Source organism: Gavialis gangeticus, unplaced genomic scaffold (genome assembly GCF_001723915.1).
Source record: "Gavialis gangeticus isolate Ggan-Ray unplaced genomic scaffold, GavGan_comp1, whole genome shotgun sequence".
NCBI classification, from domain to species: Eukaryota; Metazoa; Chordata; order Crocodylia; family Gavialidae; genus Gavialis; species Gavialis gangeticus.
This window is the reverse complement of record NW_017729033.1, coordinates 79656307-79671822: the sequence shown is the minus strand read 5'-3', so window position 1 is coordinate 79671822 and position 15516 is coordinate 79656307. Positions and strand designations below refer to the sequence as shown.

Here is a 15516-nt window from a genome sequence, read left to right as displayed (position 1 = left end):
CAAAGAAACATAGAGAAAAGTATCTATTTTTGCTACATCCTCTGTCATGGCTGCAGCTCTGGCCCTGCTTCAGCCAGACAGCAGTGGTTGCAGTGATGGCAGCTCTGGCCCTGGAGCTGGGGCTGGGGCCTTTACTGCTGCCACCATGGTTACTGCTGCTGGGCCGAAGCCTCAAGCTGGAGCCAGCACCCAAGCTGCAACTGAGGGTAAGCAGTAGTGTAGGGTAGGGCAGAGGCAGCAATGAGGGCAGAGATAGCAAGGGAGATAGAGGATGTAACTCCATCTCTGACCCCAAGCCTGCAGCAGCCACCTTCCCCTACCTTGTACTCAAGTCCAGGATGAGGCGCATCCACCCCTGCCATGTTGAATGGGGAAAGAACATCATCTGAATTCAAGTAAGATTGGTACATACCTAGTAAGAGCACAAAAATTAACATGAAGTAAGTGTTTCCAGTTTAACACTATTCCCCCCCTGACATCTTTACAGTTGGAAAGAGCGAAAAAATATCAAAATTATTACTGTCTTTTCTCTACAACAGTTCTCAAATTTTAACCCTTTAAAGAAAAGGAATACCTCAAATTGTATTTCCAATTTAGGGTATGGAGTTATGTAGCTAGATAAAGGAAGGAGAACTGGGGGTCAGGGATTCTATTCCCTATTCTGCCATTAGCTTGTTATGTAACACTAGGCACATCAGTCAACCTTTTAAAGCTTTGCTTTCTCTAACTATGAAATAGGCATAAATGTGTTTTGCCCACCTTTGCAGAGAGCCTTGAAATCTATGCAGAAATGTGCTGTGGAAGCAGTAAGTTTTATACAGTTAAGAAAGTATATACTGCTTTCAGCATATACAAGTCAGTCACTGAAGCCTTGTGCTTATTTACATCAGTCCTGAATTAGACTCTTAGGGTCAGATTTACTACAGAAGTAACACAATGTGCATTTATAAATTAATCAAAGAAAGTGAGTCTCCTACTTAAGCTCCACTGGAGCTCTTGGCCTAGCAGCCCAAATTAGAGCAGGCCTTCTGCTGTATAAATATCCACTGTGGCCAAGCAATTGGGGATCATGAAGTAACAACTTACTCTGCATAGCACCACTGCCCACTTTGTCTGTGTAGTTGACACAATGGAGAAGCAAAGTCAGTCTCTCTGCTAATAGGAGCCATTTAAAATGCCTGCTAAAGCCATTTATAGGTACTCCATAAATTGATGTTGGCAAATGAAAGCCAAAAAGAGTGAGGGAGGGGGCATAGAAATATACTTCAGAATCTGCATTTTATCATAAATGTCAACTGGAAAAAGCCTTAGATATACAGGGGTGCCACCAGAATTTCTGACAGCATGCACAGGCTTTTGAAAATGCCATTTGCTGTTACAATTTTTATTTCTGGACTGTGGAAAACTAGAAAACCTGATGGCTGCCCACTACTAGGAGTATGAGCAAGAGATTGTGGTCAGTCAGGATGCCATGTGGAAGAGCATGCGTGAGCTCCACCTCCACTGCCCCCACCTTTCAGCTTCTGACTCAAGGCTCATCACTATAAAAATGTGCACATTTTTTATTAAAAGAGCTTGTTCAAATGATCAGATTTCTCCCTCTCTGGCATTCTGAAGTTGCTTCCTAGCTGATAATCTGGGTAAAGGATTTTCTTAAATTCAGCAAAACAAACAATAGCTGACAATGGAAGAACAATCATGCCCATACCTGAAACATTAAAGGCAGCGCTCATTTCTCTACAATTGCTCTTCCTAGCAGGCTGGGCCATTGTGCTACCCAAAATGGATACTGAAAGTAGAACATACACACCAATGGGCCAAATTAAGATTGCACAAGCAACATCAGTTTTAGCAGGGTGTGTCTGCACGTACATTAGATCTGGAATCACTTTACTTGTGAGTAAACTACTAGAGAGTAAATGCTCCTGGGAAGGTGCCTCTATATCTAGGGAAGCAGGAACAGATTTGCTGCTAGTAGCCATAAACTGTTTTCACTTCCTGGAGGCCTGCAATGGGCCCCTGCTGCTACCAAGGGACTGGAAGGGAGCACTGGGCCAGGAGACAGCTGCTACTAGCTGTCCAACTGGCAGATCAAGGCAGGGGGCTGGGATCTGCCCCACCCCTGCAGCCCTAGCCAAGCCTCACACTTCCATCACCTGATCAGAGTGTAGGGCTTGGGCCTGCCCCTGACCGAGACAGTTCCCAGCTCCCACTCCATGATCGCAAGACAGTGGCTAGACAGCTTGTTCCCCACTCAGCTCCGTGATAACTGTGTGGGGAACAGGCTCTCCAGCTCCTACCAGCAGGGAGATCCCAATGTCAGCTCCATGATTGCGGGGCTGGCACTGGGAGGTCCTGATCTCTCAGTACTGGCTCTGCAGTCATGGGGCCAGCACTGAGAAATTTTTATCTTCCTGGAAGAGATTATAAGACTGTGCCCCATGACTGCAGGGTCACCAGTCCTGTGACTGCAGAGCTGGTGCTGGGAGATAAGCATTTCCCAGCCCCCACTCCCTGATTGTGATCTCGGAGTGAAGAGCTTGGCCCTCCCTGCTGCTGGGGCAGGGGAAAGTCCTTACCTGGGCTCCAGTGACGGAGCCCACCCCAGCAGCAGGCAGCTTCTGGAAGCAGGAAACAATCTCCTGTCCTCTAGTGGCCGGGAGCAGATTTACTCCTAGTCAGGAGTAAACATAAGCGCTACTGTGCAGTTAGTAATCACAAGTAATTTTGCTACTTGCATTTGCGGGTAGTAAATGTATGCATGATTAGCAAGGTTTACTGTGCAGTAAGCATGTGCATGGGTAGACACATATGCTTTTGCTGCAAATAAAATGTAATCCATTACTTTTCACATGAACCCTTCAAAATTTCCAGGGCTAGAGATTCCACAACTTCTCTAGGGAGCCAGTTCCAATACTTGACCACCATCATAGTCAGAAAATTCCCCCTCATCTCCAGTCTAAATTTTCTCTGCTGAAGTTTCATAGTTTCATAGTAGCTAGGATCAGGAGGGACCTGAACAGATTATCTAGCCTGACCCCCTGCCACAGGCAGGAATGAATGTTGGGTTCACAAGACCCCAGACAGGTGATCATCCAACCTCCTTTTGAAATTGCCCAAGGTAGGGGTGATGACCACTTCCCTGGAAAGTTGGTTCCAGATATTGTCCACCCTAACTGTAAAATATTGCCTTCTCTAACCTAAACCTATTCTCCATCAGCTTATTACCATTGTTCCTCATTACCCCAGGTGGTTCTGGGGAGAAAAGGGCTCTACTTATTTGCTGTTGATCTCCCCTGATGAGTTTGTAGGCAGCCACCAGGTCCCCGCTCTGCCTCCTCTTGCTGAGGCTGAACAGGTTCAGGTCCCTCAGTCTCTCCTCATAGGGCCTGTCCTGCTGCCCTCTCACCAAGCGGGTGGCCCTCCTCTGAACCCTCTCCAGGCTGGCCAAATCCTTTTTAAAGTGCGGCACCCAATACTGGACGCAGTACTCCAACTGCAGCCTGACAAAAGTTGCATAGAGGGGGAGTATCACCTCTCTGGACTGGCTTGAGATGCATCTTTGGACGCATGACAAGGTGTGGCTGGCCTTGCTGACTGCGGTCTGGCGTTGGCAGCTCATGTTCATCTTGGAGTCTATAATGACTCCCAGATCCCATTCTGCCCCTGTGCTTTCAAGAGGGGAACTCCCTAGCCTGTATGTATGCTGTGGATTCCTTCTCCCAAGGTGCAGCACCCTGCATTTATCTACGTTGAACCCCATCCTATTCTCATCTGCCCACTTTTGTAATCTGTCTAAATCTATTTGCAGCCTCTCTCTCCCTTCAAGTTACAGTCAGTTGCTCCTAGTGCTCTCCTCTACAGCCACAAAGAATTGTCAGTCACAATTATTTAGGTCAGAAACGTTAACTTGTTTATGCACATGAAATTTCATCAACATGTCACTTGTCAGACAAACTTTATCGCATCCCAGTTGAAGGACTCTGCTTACACACTCTGTTAAATGTATTCATGCTGTCTCACTAGTTAACAAGAAAACATGCTTTTTGAATTAGATATGCCCAATTCAAACAGCAGTAAATTGTATTCATTTTTAGAAAGTCTATTTGCCTGAAGGCAAGGTCTGGGCAGGGCTAAATTATTTTGTTTAAGACCTGTCCACCCAGCAGTTGAAGTTAGGTCAACAATAATAGTGTCTTTAAGGCTATTCTAGTTCAGCTTCCTTGGTTATTATGTTGAAGTATTGTCCTGCTCCATATTATCAAACTCTTTCAAAATGGGGTAGGAATCAATATATCCCAACAAGATCCCAGAGTGATCCAGACAGTAATGGGAAACCTAGATTAAGATGCATTTAGTGTAAATGAGAGGAGTATCAGGCTTCTAACACAGTATCATTTTGCTCTATAAACTGTGCTTAAACCTTCAAATCTCTTTTCCTTTGACTTGAGTTACCATCCAAAAAGACCTTATTACTACACCTACTTTTTGTCCCCTCTAGATACATATATGCATGATCTAAAGTGCATTAATGCACGTGTTGATGCACCCAGTTACATGCCCAAATCTTCAGCAGTTTCTTCTTATGTGTGCGCACTGCCAGCATATAGGCAAATCAGGAAATAAACACATTGTTGTAGGCAGAAAATAAGGTCATATACATCTATAACTACTTGTAAAGTGCTATAATAAAATACTAGATTAATAAAGGAAGTTAGTAGCTGAAGCTTTATGAGACAGCAGCCAGTGCTTCTGATAGGTTCTTGATACATAGGATTAGGCTAGACCATACAAATGAGTCAAATGAGCCAAATGAGCCAAACCTGGCATTTTCTAGAGGAAGATATACCCAGATTATACTAGGTGACCAGGATTCATTGGCTGTAGCTAGTTGTCAAGAACTAATCCCACAAAGGGATTCAGTTTTTGTACTGAGTGAGGAGTCTATTGGGTATGTACAGACATTCAGGGAGGATAGATTATGTTAAAAATGGCTACGCAATCTAATTTAGTTCACCCAAGTGTGGACTTTACACTAGTTAGGTAGATCTACGTGCAAATTGCACATAAGTTCAAGACAGTTAGATCAGTCCAAAAACCAGCTTCCCAATCTAAGTTAAGTGTACCTCTCAGATACCACTGAATCTAACTTAGCTCAGGTCTGGTGAGACCAATTTAATTGATTTTTTGCATGGTTCCCGCCCCCAGAGAGACAACCCCCACCTCACCATGGACTAGCCAGCCCCACCCCCCAGCCCACTAAACCCCCCATTCCACAAGCCACTCCCAGTGCCAGTTTTATCAGAGTTTACCAATGTTGGGAGTCATGCAAGTAACTTGGGGTGTGGGGAGGGGCAGGCAGGATGGGAGTAGGTTCACTGGGAGAGGTTGTTTGTCTGAGGGTGGCCCCTGGTCCTGGGGGTGGGGAAGAGAATCCCCATCCCCCCAAGCCCTCCCACAGACCCTGTGGACCCCCTGATCTCACCAAGCCCTCCCTGACACCAGTACCCTCACTGCAGACACTGCCTGCCCTTCCAATCCTCCTGTGAACCCTGGCTACCCCCGTGATCCTCCCATAGTTCACACCTACCCCCTCATAAACCCTTTGGACCTCCCAATTCCCACACCAGAGCTTTCTTGACCACCCTGATCCTTTCAATCTTCCCCCATGCTGGCTCCCCATGCTGATTTACCTTAGATTATGTGGCTATTTTTAACTTAATCTAACCTCCTCCTAACCTCCCCGAATGTCTGTATGCAGTCATCATTTCTCACTTTTAGGCTCCTTTCATCCCTCCTGTTGAGCTACTGCTGGAGAGAGAGGGCACCCCGCAATCAGGGTGCTCACCTGGAAGAAAGGAGACCTAGGTGCCAATTCTGCTCCAAAAACTGTTTATGCATTTTGTTCAAGGATTGTTTCATGTAAAATACATAATCATTTGAACAAGAACTAGAGCCCAGGACTCTCCTCTTCCAAGTTTACCAATGTTGGGGCATAAACGGGGAACAGAGAGAGACAGGGAAGACTGGGGAAAGAAAGCAGAGGTGACAGGGGACAAGCAGGGAACAGAGAGAGACAGGGATCGGGGAGAAGGAAGAATCAGCGAGACACAAGTAAGAATGGACAGAGAGAGATCGGGGAGGGAATGCAGAGAGAGACGAGGACTGGGGAGAAGGCAGAGGTGGCAGGACACAAGCAGGAAGCTGGGAAGGCAAGGTGGAGGAAGATGGAGGCAGAAATGGAGGACGGAGCTGGGAAACCAAAGTCCAGGGCTGGGAGGTCAGCAGAGAGGGAGAGAAAGCCAGAGTTGGGGGAGATAGAGGCAGCAGAGAGGAATGAAGCCCAGAGGGAGGTCAAAAAGACAAGGATTTAGTTGGGAGCCTATAGCAGGATAGAGACCAACTTGGGGTCAAAAATATCAGTTTTATTAAACAGGCAGTACACTATACAGCTCACAAAGTTATTGGCTCCTACACATCCACCCACACAATGGTAGCAGGAGAGAAAAAGGCTTGGTGGAGAGACTGAAGTTAGAGTGTGTAGGGACAGAGTCCAGGTCCTTTGCTAGGGGAAGGAAGGTGGGTGATAGCTACCTATCCTGGGCTGTGAGTTGATCCTCGATGGCCAGTCAGGGTCTTGTCCATTAAGGTAAGGTGTTGTCCAGAGGGTATCACCTCCAGGGCCTCTGGGTGGATAGGTGGCATAGCACAGTGCCGGTCCAGATAAAGAGGGCATCCCAAGGAGGTCACACTCCTTTTTGTAGAGGTGGGATACCTATGTCTCCTATGGGAGGGATATGTCCAGGAAAGGACAGTCTTGCTCAGATGCCTACATGCAGATCCAGGTGTCCTCATTGTCTGGTAGGACAAAATGGTGGGGTTGCTGGTTTCTGTAGGGTCTTTGTCTTTCAAATTCTGGGTTTCTGTTCTGTTCCTGGGTGAGGTCCGTGGTTCCTAGGTTAGTCAATGCAAGGCAATGGTCCAGTCATTGAGTTGATCATTCAGTAGAGGCCTGCTACCATTGTACCTCAAGCACCCTAATTCATTCAGGAACCCATTTACATAAGACTGGTTAGACATGTGTCACAGTTACAACATAGGTTACACCCGGCCAGAGGACACAAGATGGAGGCTTGACATTACTTTACAGACATAGGCCTAAATCATATAAATTCAATATAAAACAGTAAAAATCAACACAAACATAATAAAATGCTATTCACAATATAAAAGGGGGCTTGTTACTATAAGGGAATATAAGAACTTAGCTTAGCTTACCTAGTATTACTTGTAATCACTTATAAGGGATAGAGAGGGCAGAGAGAAAATCAGAAATGGTTGGGGAAGGGGAGGGAATGTATTTTTAAATAATTAAAACCAAAAAGAAAAACGGGGTTTTGCTACACTATGTTCTGTCGTTTCTCCCCATGGCCTAGACTTTTTTATTTCCTTCTTTCCTTCCTACATAATTCTTTCATCCTAGTGAAAACTTCCCTGGTATCATTCTACATTTTCCTCTTTCACTTGTCTTGTATTTTCTAACTCACTCCTTCCTCTTTCTTCCTTTACTTCAGCATTAACAGAAGTAGAGGTACAAGCTGCTTCTTGATTCTCCTTCTTATAGACTCTACAGAAGATAAGGCACCACCTGAGCAGAACTGAGCAGTCAGAGGAAGCATACAAGGAATGTAAGTCATTCAATTGAAAACCAACAACAGAAAGGTTTGTTTGCATAAGTATCCTTTCTGTTTAAAGTTATAGTTGATGGTCTGTAGAGCTAATCAAGTGATTTGATTTGACAGACTGATATTTTCTATGCTATGCTTCAAAGTGGGCATGCCTACACATGTGCCCAACTGCACAGTTGTTACTGCGCATCACAGTTTGTGCCTGCTGACACTATGTCGCCATAGCGTCTCATGTAGATGTGCCCAGTTTGCAGTTCACTGAAAACTGGTAAAAAAACAATAAAAGTAAAACCAGGGCACCTGCTCCCAAATTCTCTTGCCAGCTTCCTGTAGCCTTAAAAATTCGTTTTTAAACAACAACAGAAATGTAACTTCCCAGTTGCTGATCTATGCAAACAGAAAAAAACAGTTAAAATGAATATTTGTAAAGGTCTGATGCAATGGGATGGCTGCAGGAGTGATGGAATAAGCTGTGGTTTTGGTGGGGAGGGGTTATAGGGTATGGAGGAAATCAATGCAACAGTGAAACAATCCCAAACAATCAGTTGATATTTTCATTACAGTCACAAAGATAGAAGCCTTTTTTACAGTAATGGAGATTAGCCTGTATATTTATATCGCTACTAAATAAGGGTTAGGGGTCTTGCCTGCAAGCTTCAGGAAGCTACCCAGTTGGTTTTACCTTCCATTTGTCATCTGGATCCACATAAGCAGTAATTTAATGACATCACAACATCTGCTGAAGTGCCTCTCTCTTTATGTCCAGTCATTAAAACTGAATCTTCCTAAAACATCTCAGTAGCTGAAATATGGAACTCTGTTTTCCAAGGCCAGAAAAGAGGGTGATTCTGCAGACTTTCTCACTTGGTGTTGTTCCCTCTGATGGTCTGTTTGAACTGGAGAGTATCTGGTAAGGTTCTAAGCATTTTGGCTAGGGACAGAAATTACACATAAGCTGGTATAAGTGATTGGAAACTGGTTCAAATCTGTAATACAACAGAAGTTCAGTATACATAAACCACTTTCAAAATGGCCATAACCAGTTTAAGATAAACCTGATGTAGTATCACACTTAAGGGTGCAGACAGAAGTGACAATTTTTGCCCTATCTGGCCACAGAAAGCAGTTTATAGCTGTGACCAAACACAAGTGAACAGCTGCAGATAGTTTTACAAATGGCCAATCAGATGAAAATCTGACCCCTCATTGCATGTGGTATCAGATAAAGACATTTCAAAATGTTACTATGGGAACCTGGATGTAGGCTTCGAGCCCTCAGCTAGATTCCCCTTCCCTCCCCCCTGGAACCAACAGTGGACTTCTGTTCAGTCTAGGGTAACATTGTAACTCAGATCATTTTGCAAAAATAGTTCTGAGTTACAGCTGGGAGCTGCCCTTCTGTCTGTATCCTTTAACTGATTTAGGTTAAATCAGTTTATTGAACTTCTGTCCCAGATCCCCTCCAGATTCAAACTAACTCACTGTCCCTGATCACACTAGGATGCTTTGCACCTCCTCCACAACTCCCCACCACACACACACTTTGCAGGATGGGCAGGCCATCCTTGACCCAAATTGTCTGCTCTTGCTGAGCAGGGAGGTGTGCTCCAGTGTCTCCCAGCTTCTGGCCTGGGCCACTGCAGGTATGTGGATGCATTTCTGGAATCAAAAGTGAATATCTGTTCACTTGTTTATTGGTTAATTTTACACAGCTTAAACTAACTTGCAAAGACTGAATTGATTCAGTCTTGGGCTTTTTGACTGTCTGTACTTAGCCTTTGTCAGCAAACCAGGTACATATGAATATTAAATTGCTGAATAATACCATTGGCTTCAGCACACTTTGAATCACTGAATAAGGATACACACAATTGCTGTTTCTTTATTTATGTGTGTATAAGTAAACTACTAAGCTGACGACAGTAAAAGTAAACAGTTTTTTTCACATGGTGACAAAGCAAAGCAATCATACTACATTCCACTCATTGCAAAGTTATGAGTTTGAATGCCTTCCTGATGGCCTCAACCTGCATATATTCATCAGCATATCCAAATAGTCATCAACTGTGTAAAATATCTAAGGAAAAGTTGGATTTATAGGAAAAGTTCTCCTTTTGCCATGGAGTCTTCAGATCTACCCTGAATAATTATTAGGGTGAAGAGGCAGTCATTGTATACCAAAATGCGAGGTAGAAGAGTTTTCCCACCCCTCCTGGCATTCTGAATTTTAACAACTGTATTGCTAGGGGTGGCTGTGGACTCTGGAAAACCGACAAAAATGATTCACTGAAAACTATGAGGCCGTGAATAGACATGCAAGTTGAAGTGCTCCAAATGTCTTCAGAGTACTCCAGAACAAGGATGTGCACATTCACAGCCAAAGTAGTGCTTCATAAATTATCTGCGAAGAGGAACGTTTCTGAAGTAAAGCACTTCATTTTGAAGAATCTTCTGAAATATCTGCACTTTCCAACAGTTCTCAAGTATCCCACAGTGCTTCATTTACCACCCCCATGAAGGGGAACAGTGTGATGGACTGCCAAAGAAAACTCTCCTGTGAATTTCTAGCAACCAGATGCCAGGGCATGCATGCCTTCCCAGCCATTTAAAAATGCTGCAGGAGGTGTGGTTGGCACCACACATCTGTACAATACTTCAATTGTGATGAATTTAAAGACTGTGGGATTTGGAGTGCTTCAAATGCATATCTGACTATGGCCTGATGAGTAACTATTTCCCCCTAAATTATTCCATTAAGGAGTAATATTCAGCTGACTCTAAGGCACCACAATCCTTGCCCTGGAGTCACACTTATTTAGAGATTCACAAGATGTGAGGAGGTCTAATGTGTGCACTTCCCTCATTAACTTGCATGCACAGGAAATTCAAGGGAACGAACAGAAGTGAATGCAATCTGAAGTCACCTTGACTCTGTAGACTCCTATCATTTTAGAGGTAATCTGGGACAGGAGGCAGGTTGGAGAGGGAAGAAATCTCAGTAGTGTAACTCCATTGTGAGCCTGAGAGTGAGCCTCTACATCCACCCTTACATGCTAAATTTTATTTGCCTTGGAGGATTAGACACAAAACAAAATGACGCATATCCTATGTCCCTTCCCCACCCCTCCAAAAGGGTATTAGAGAAATTCTGTGATGGGAACATCAGACTTTTAAATCTCTACAATACCCATTTTTCATTGAGATGACTAGCTCCAAGAAGCCAGACAATTAGCTTTTACACTGGGGTAGAGTGAATAATGTTGTAGCCAAATGTGTTGGAACCACAGACACAGGATCATTTCTAATAAAAAGAAGGAGCTCATTTCATAAGATTGGGATTAAGTCACCATGCTAATTATTTACCTGTAGTTACACAAACTGGACAGGTCTTACTTGTAAGTGTACAACTTCACCAGACACTGTAGAGGTTAAGGTCTTAGTAGGATTAAAGGAGTAGGCATTATAAAAATTCCTAAATGAACAAACAAGCGTAATTCAGGTCATAAGTCAAATTTCAACTGCAGGTCCTAAGTTCGTCAACTCCTAGTGGTAGTCATTACCCATTCTTAATGTTTATTTATTTTAACTATACTTGAGTATATTTAAATCACTTCAAACTTGACTGTTGGCATGGGATGCATATATTTGTACATTGCTTTTCTGCAGCCTCCTTGAACTCAAAGATCTCAAATTAAGGTCATGCCAAAATACTTCAGGTGGTTTAAACAGTTATAGTTTAAGTCTAATAAATATTTTTTTAGAAGTTTATAGCAGTGTTAGCACTCAAAAGGGATTTAATTTTTATGTCACTTAAAGACATCTATCCCATTCCTCACCACTTAAAAATTTAGGAAATTCAGAGCAAAAACATTCATTAACTTCATATTAACGATACAAGGTTATCAACAAAAGCCATAAAACACAGAAGTCAAAATCCCACTAGCAGTATTAATTTAGCTATGTTGTGTTTTTTTTATTCCTTTTTTTCTAATAAACAACAAGATATAAGATTGAGGTTATAAAATTCATCCAAGTCTACACTTGATCATTAATTTGCAGAGCGCACTGAAATCTTAACATGTGACTTCTGGAAATGATCAAGGGGGGAAAGAACACAGAGCAAGGATCCCAGCTTAGAAGAACCTGCTCAGTTCTGCTATAAAATACTGAACATCTTGAACTCCCAGGCGATCAAACCATTCAATATAGCCATGGTGATTTGGAATAGAATCCAGGTCTTAGGACTCTCTGCTCTGTGTGCTACACTAATGTACAGCTACTTTAAAATAAGATAAAATTGATTTGATAGTTATTCATTGTAATTGTAACCAACACACCCAGCAGCTATGTGAAAGTTGGGACAGTGTTACCAGCATAATCACCAGCTTGCAAGGCTAGGCTTGTACTGTGGGCAACTCCCATATTCAATCTAGAGCTTTACTAATTAATTCACATACCTGCACATGCCTCAAGATTGGCTGAGGAGATACAGTAGATCTGTGAGAACATTCATCCTAAGGTTTTTAAATTTTTTTTGGTAAGTATTCCCAAAGAAACCTCTTTCCACAGCACCTGGGCTGTGGGGGAGGGGAGAAGGGATAATGTATGTTCCAAGGAAAACAATAAACAATCAGTATACTGAACAAGTCTTGGATAGCAGAATATCCACCACTCCTTTTGGCAGGTACTTTCACAGTGCAAGGCTCTGGTCTCAAAACATAGGTAGAGATCTGTGTCTGCCCCATTTCTCTGCAGAATCAGACTTTAGAACACTTTTTCTGATAGTTTCTGTAAATGTTTCTTCCCTTAAATTCATCCCATTAAACTCAGTCATTGACTCACTATGCTATTCTAACTACTTCCTCTCCCCTCCCCCCTTAATATTTGCTTAGGATTCGTTTTCATTCGATTTACAACAAAGGGCATTATTCTGCCCTTCTCTTGTGCTTTTCAGCAATGCATCTCAAATCCTTTAGGAAGGGAATACATTATTACCCCTTTTCACAGATGTGGAAACAGGGGGCAATTGTTTAACTGACAGAACCAAAGTCACTTGAGGGTGGGGGGACATGATAAGGGTTTGCAAAATCCTAAATGACAAAGTCAATAGGGATTTATTATTTACTGTCTTACACAAGACAGGAACTAGGGGCCACAAAATGAAACTGGTAGGTAGTAAGTTTAAAACTAGAAGGAAGTTTTTTCACACAGTCATTTGAGTGTGGAACTCATTGCCACCAGATGCTGGAATTGCAAAAGGAATTGAACCAATTATTGGAGGAAAAGGACATCAGGAGCTATTAAGCATAGTATCATAGTACTTAGGGTCGGAAAGGACCTAAACAGATCACCAGGTCTGACCCACTGCCCCAGGCAGAAATGGGTGCTGGGATCATATCACCCCAGCCAAATACCTGTCCAGCCTCCTCTTGAAGACCTCCAAGGTAGGAGAGAGTACCACCTCATTCAGGAGTCCATTCCAGAGCCTTGCAGTCCTAACTGTAAAGTAAATGGGAGCAAGGACACCAGCCCCTGAATTACAAGTCCCTAGACCTTACATTTTTTTTTAATATATTTTGTATTTCAGGTGAAGTCAGCCAAATCAGTTTCAAATCATATTGATTGAGCAGAACTCAGTCCAAAAACCACACTGATTGAGCAGGCAGAACTCAATTGTTCTAAACACCATGTATGGCGCTACAACTGGTGAACATCCTCCATCCCAGACCTTTCACCCTGGGACTCTGGATACTCCCAAATCCATTGACAGGCATCCTACGTGCAGGCCCAAGTCTGGAGGTCTTGGGATTCAGATGCTCCCAGAAACTACAGGCAAGTGTTCTCCATCCCAGACTCTTTAGTCTGGGACTTGAGATACTTTATTAGAAAATGTTGAAGTTTGAGGTTACAAAGTTAAAGCGAAAGGAAATACAAAGGACCCACAGTGAGGGGTTACATAAATAGGATGGGGGTAAGGAAGGAAGGGCAACTAGATTACATATAAAAAGTGCAGTCAACTAACCCAAGGAGCCAGGGGGTAGGGGGAGAGTGTGGGGAGAGAGTGATGCTTTTATAGAGTCAAAAATATACTGGAGACCAGTGTGGGGCCTGGGGCATATCAGCCTGTGTAGGGCTGGGGGGGCGGGGGGCATAGGTGATGCTGGGGGATCCCCACCCCAGTCAGTGATTGGCCCCTTGGTTGGTGATTGGCCTCTGGGGGACCCCCTCCTCCCATCAGCAATTGGCTCCTGGTGTCCCCCCAGAGCCAGGATGCACCTATTGCCCATGGCAGGGTGGCGAGTGCCCAGGGCTGGCGGTGCTCAGCAGTTGTGGTAGTGGGGTCTGTATGGCACTGTCTATAGGACTCCCCAAACCATGGGGCCTGGGGTAGTCGACCCAATTCGGCCCCTCACAGGGACGGCGCTGTTGGAGACCCTGCACAATGATGCTACATTTGGGTTTGGAGGTGGTTTACAGAGAGTGCACACTCAGTTACAGGTAGTTGGATGTAGGTGCAATTGTGGGAGCTGGGAAGAGCTCAGGGTGGGCAAGGACTTTCTCGCTCTATCTTAGCCAAACGATTCCTGAAAGTCCCTAGTTCCCAAACTCTGATAGACAGCGCACCGCCAATTTAAAACAATACAACCTTCAGTGTCACCAGCAAATTTTTCAGCTCGACCTCGGGTACCACCAGCACACTTTCTGCCATATCAGGTAATTATAATAAATCTGCTAATGTGTACCCTTGACAGGTTGCGTGCTACCACTGGTGGGACTGGTACCACAGATTGGGAGCGGCTGCCCTAGACCTTAAAATAAATGCTGCACGTGAGAGAGACCCAGTGGGGGGAAATAATGCCCCCTCATACCCAATTCCCCCTCTCCCTGTCAGCCACCACCCTGCCCCCGGGTGTCACAAATGACAGGGCAAGATGGACCCGTGTAAAGGCAGCTCTTAGGCTCACGCAAGAAAAGCAGCAAAACCGAGCGGGAATCCATAGCCCTCGGCTTTGTTTGCGACTGGGTTGTGGCCGGCGTCTTCCCTCGTGCGGCTTCTCCTCCTGCACGTGGGGCCGCTGGCTGCTACTGCCGCCCGGGGGGGAAGGTGTTTCGGCGCGTGACGTCACAGGGCGGCACAGGTGCGGCCGGGCCCGGCGGGGGCGGGAAGGAGTCCCCGGCCGGGCGAAGGAGGGAGGGAGCGAGCAGGCGCTGCTCACTGCTGCACGGCCTGGGGAGGCCCCGCGCACCGGGACAGGCGCAGCCAGCAGCCCCGGGAGGTGAGTCTGCAGATCCTTGCGTGTGCTTTCGCCGCAACCAGCGGCGGTGTCTCAACTTCTCTTTGAACTTCACCCAGATCCGGGGGCTGCGCTGCCCCCTTTCCCCCCACAGTTGCAAGGTAGCTGATTGCACTGGGTTGCGGGGGGGCTCAGGCCTGGAGGAGGGGGCTCGGATCGCCCCACTGCCAGGGGGAGCCGGAACTGCGGCGCCGTGCGGGGCCTCCCAGGTGCAGCATGCTTGCCCCTGCCAGCCCCAGGCTCCTGCCCCGCTCTCGTAGCTGCCGGGAGCCCGGCCCGCCGGCCTTGCGAAACCGGAGTGGGGTACGGACGTCTCCCGCCCGCTGCCTGCGGTTTCTCTGCTTGGCTCCCCCTGGCTGGTGTGGGGCGGGAGCCTCCTGCAGGACGTGGGGGCGCCGGTGGATCCGCTCCCCGCCTCAGGGTGCTCAGCGGGGAAGCGAAGGGAGGGCTTCAGCGCAGTCACTGGAAGCGCGTCTCTGATGCCCTTGAGTGAGCGCTCCCGGCCCTTGGCGCGCTCCGCAGCAGCTGCTCTG

The 15516-nt window shown here is 45.5% G+C and overlaps 1 protein-coding gene and 1 long non-coding RNA gene across 2 annotated transcripts in view; one reads left to right on the top strand and one right to left on the bottom strand.

The window, feature by feature from the left end:
* Nucleotides 1-6923: 6923 nt before the first annotated feature.
* On the bottom strand, nt 6924-14960 carry LOC109303827. Its single transcript, XR_002099237.1, has 3 exons — nt 14654-14960; nt 8371-8619; nt 6924-6954 (listed from the first exon to the last, which is right to left on the bottom strand). It is a non-coding gene; the product is annotated as an uncharacterized LOC109303827 (long non-coding RNA).
* A 102-nt stretch (nt 14961-15062) lies between these two features.
* Nucleotides 15063-15516, top strand: part of MTUS1 (microtubule associated tumor suppressor 1) — a 212743-nt gene continuing 212289 nt past the window's right edge. Inside the window, exon 1 of the mRNA XM_019526124.1 lies at nt 15063-15084. The gene's annotated coding sequence lies outside the window, so the exon portion shown is untranslated. The remainder of the gene's footprint in view (nt 15085-15516) is intronic.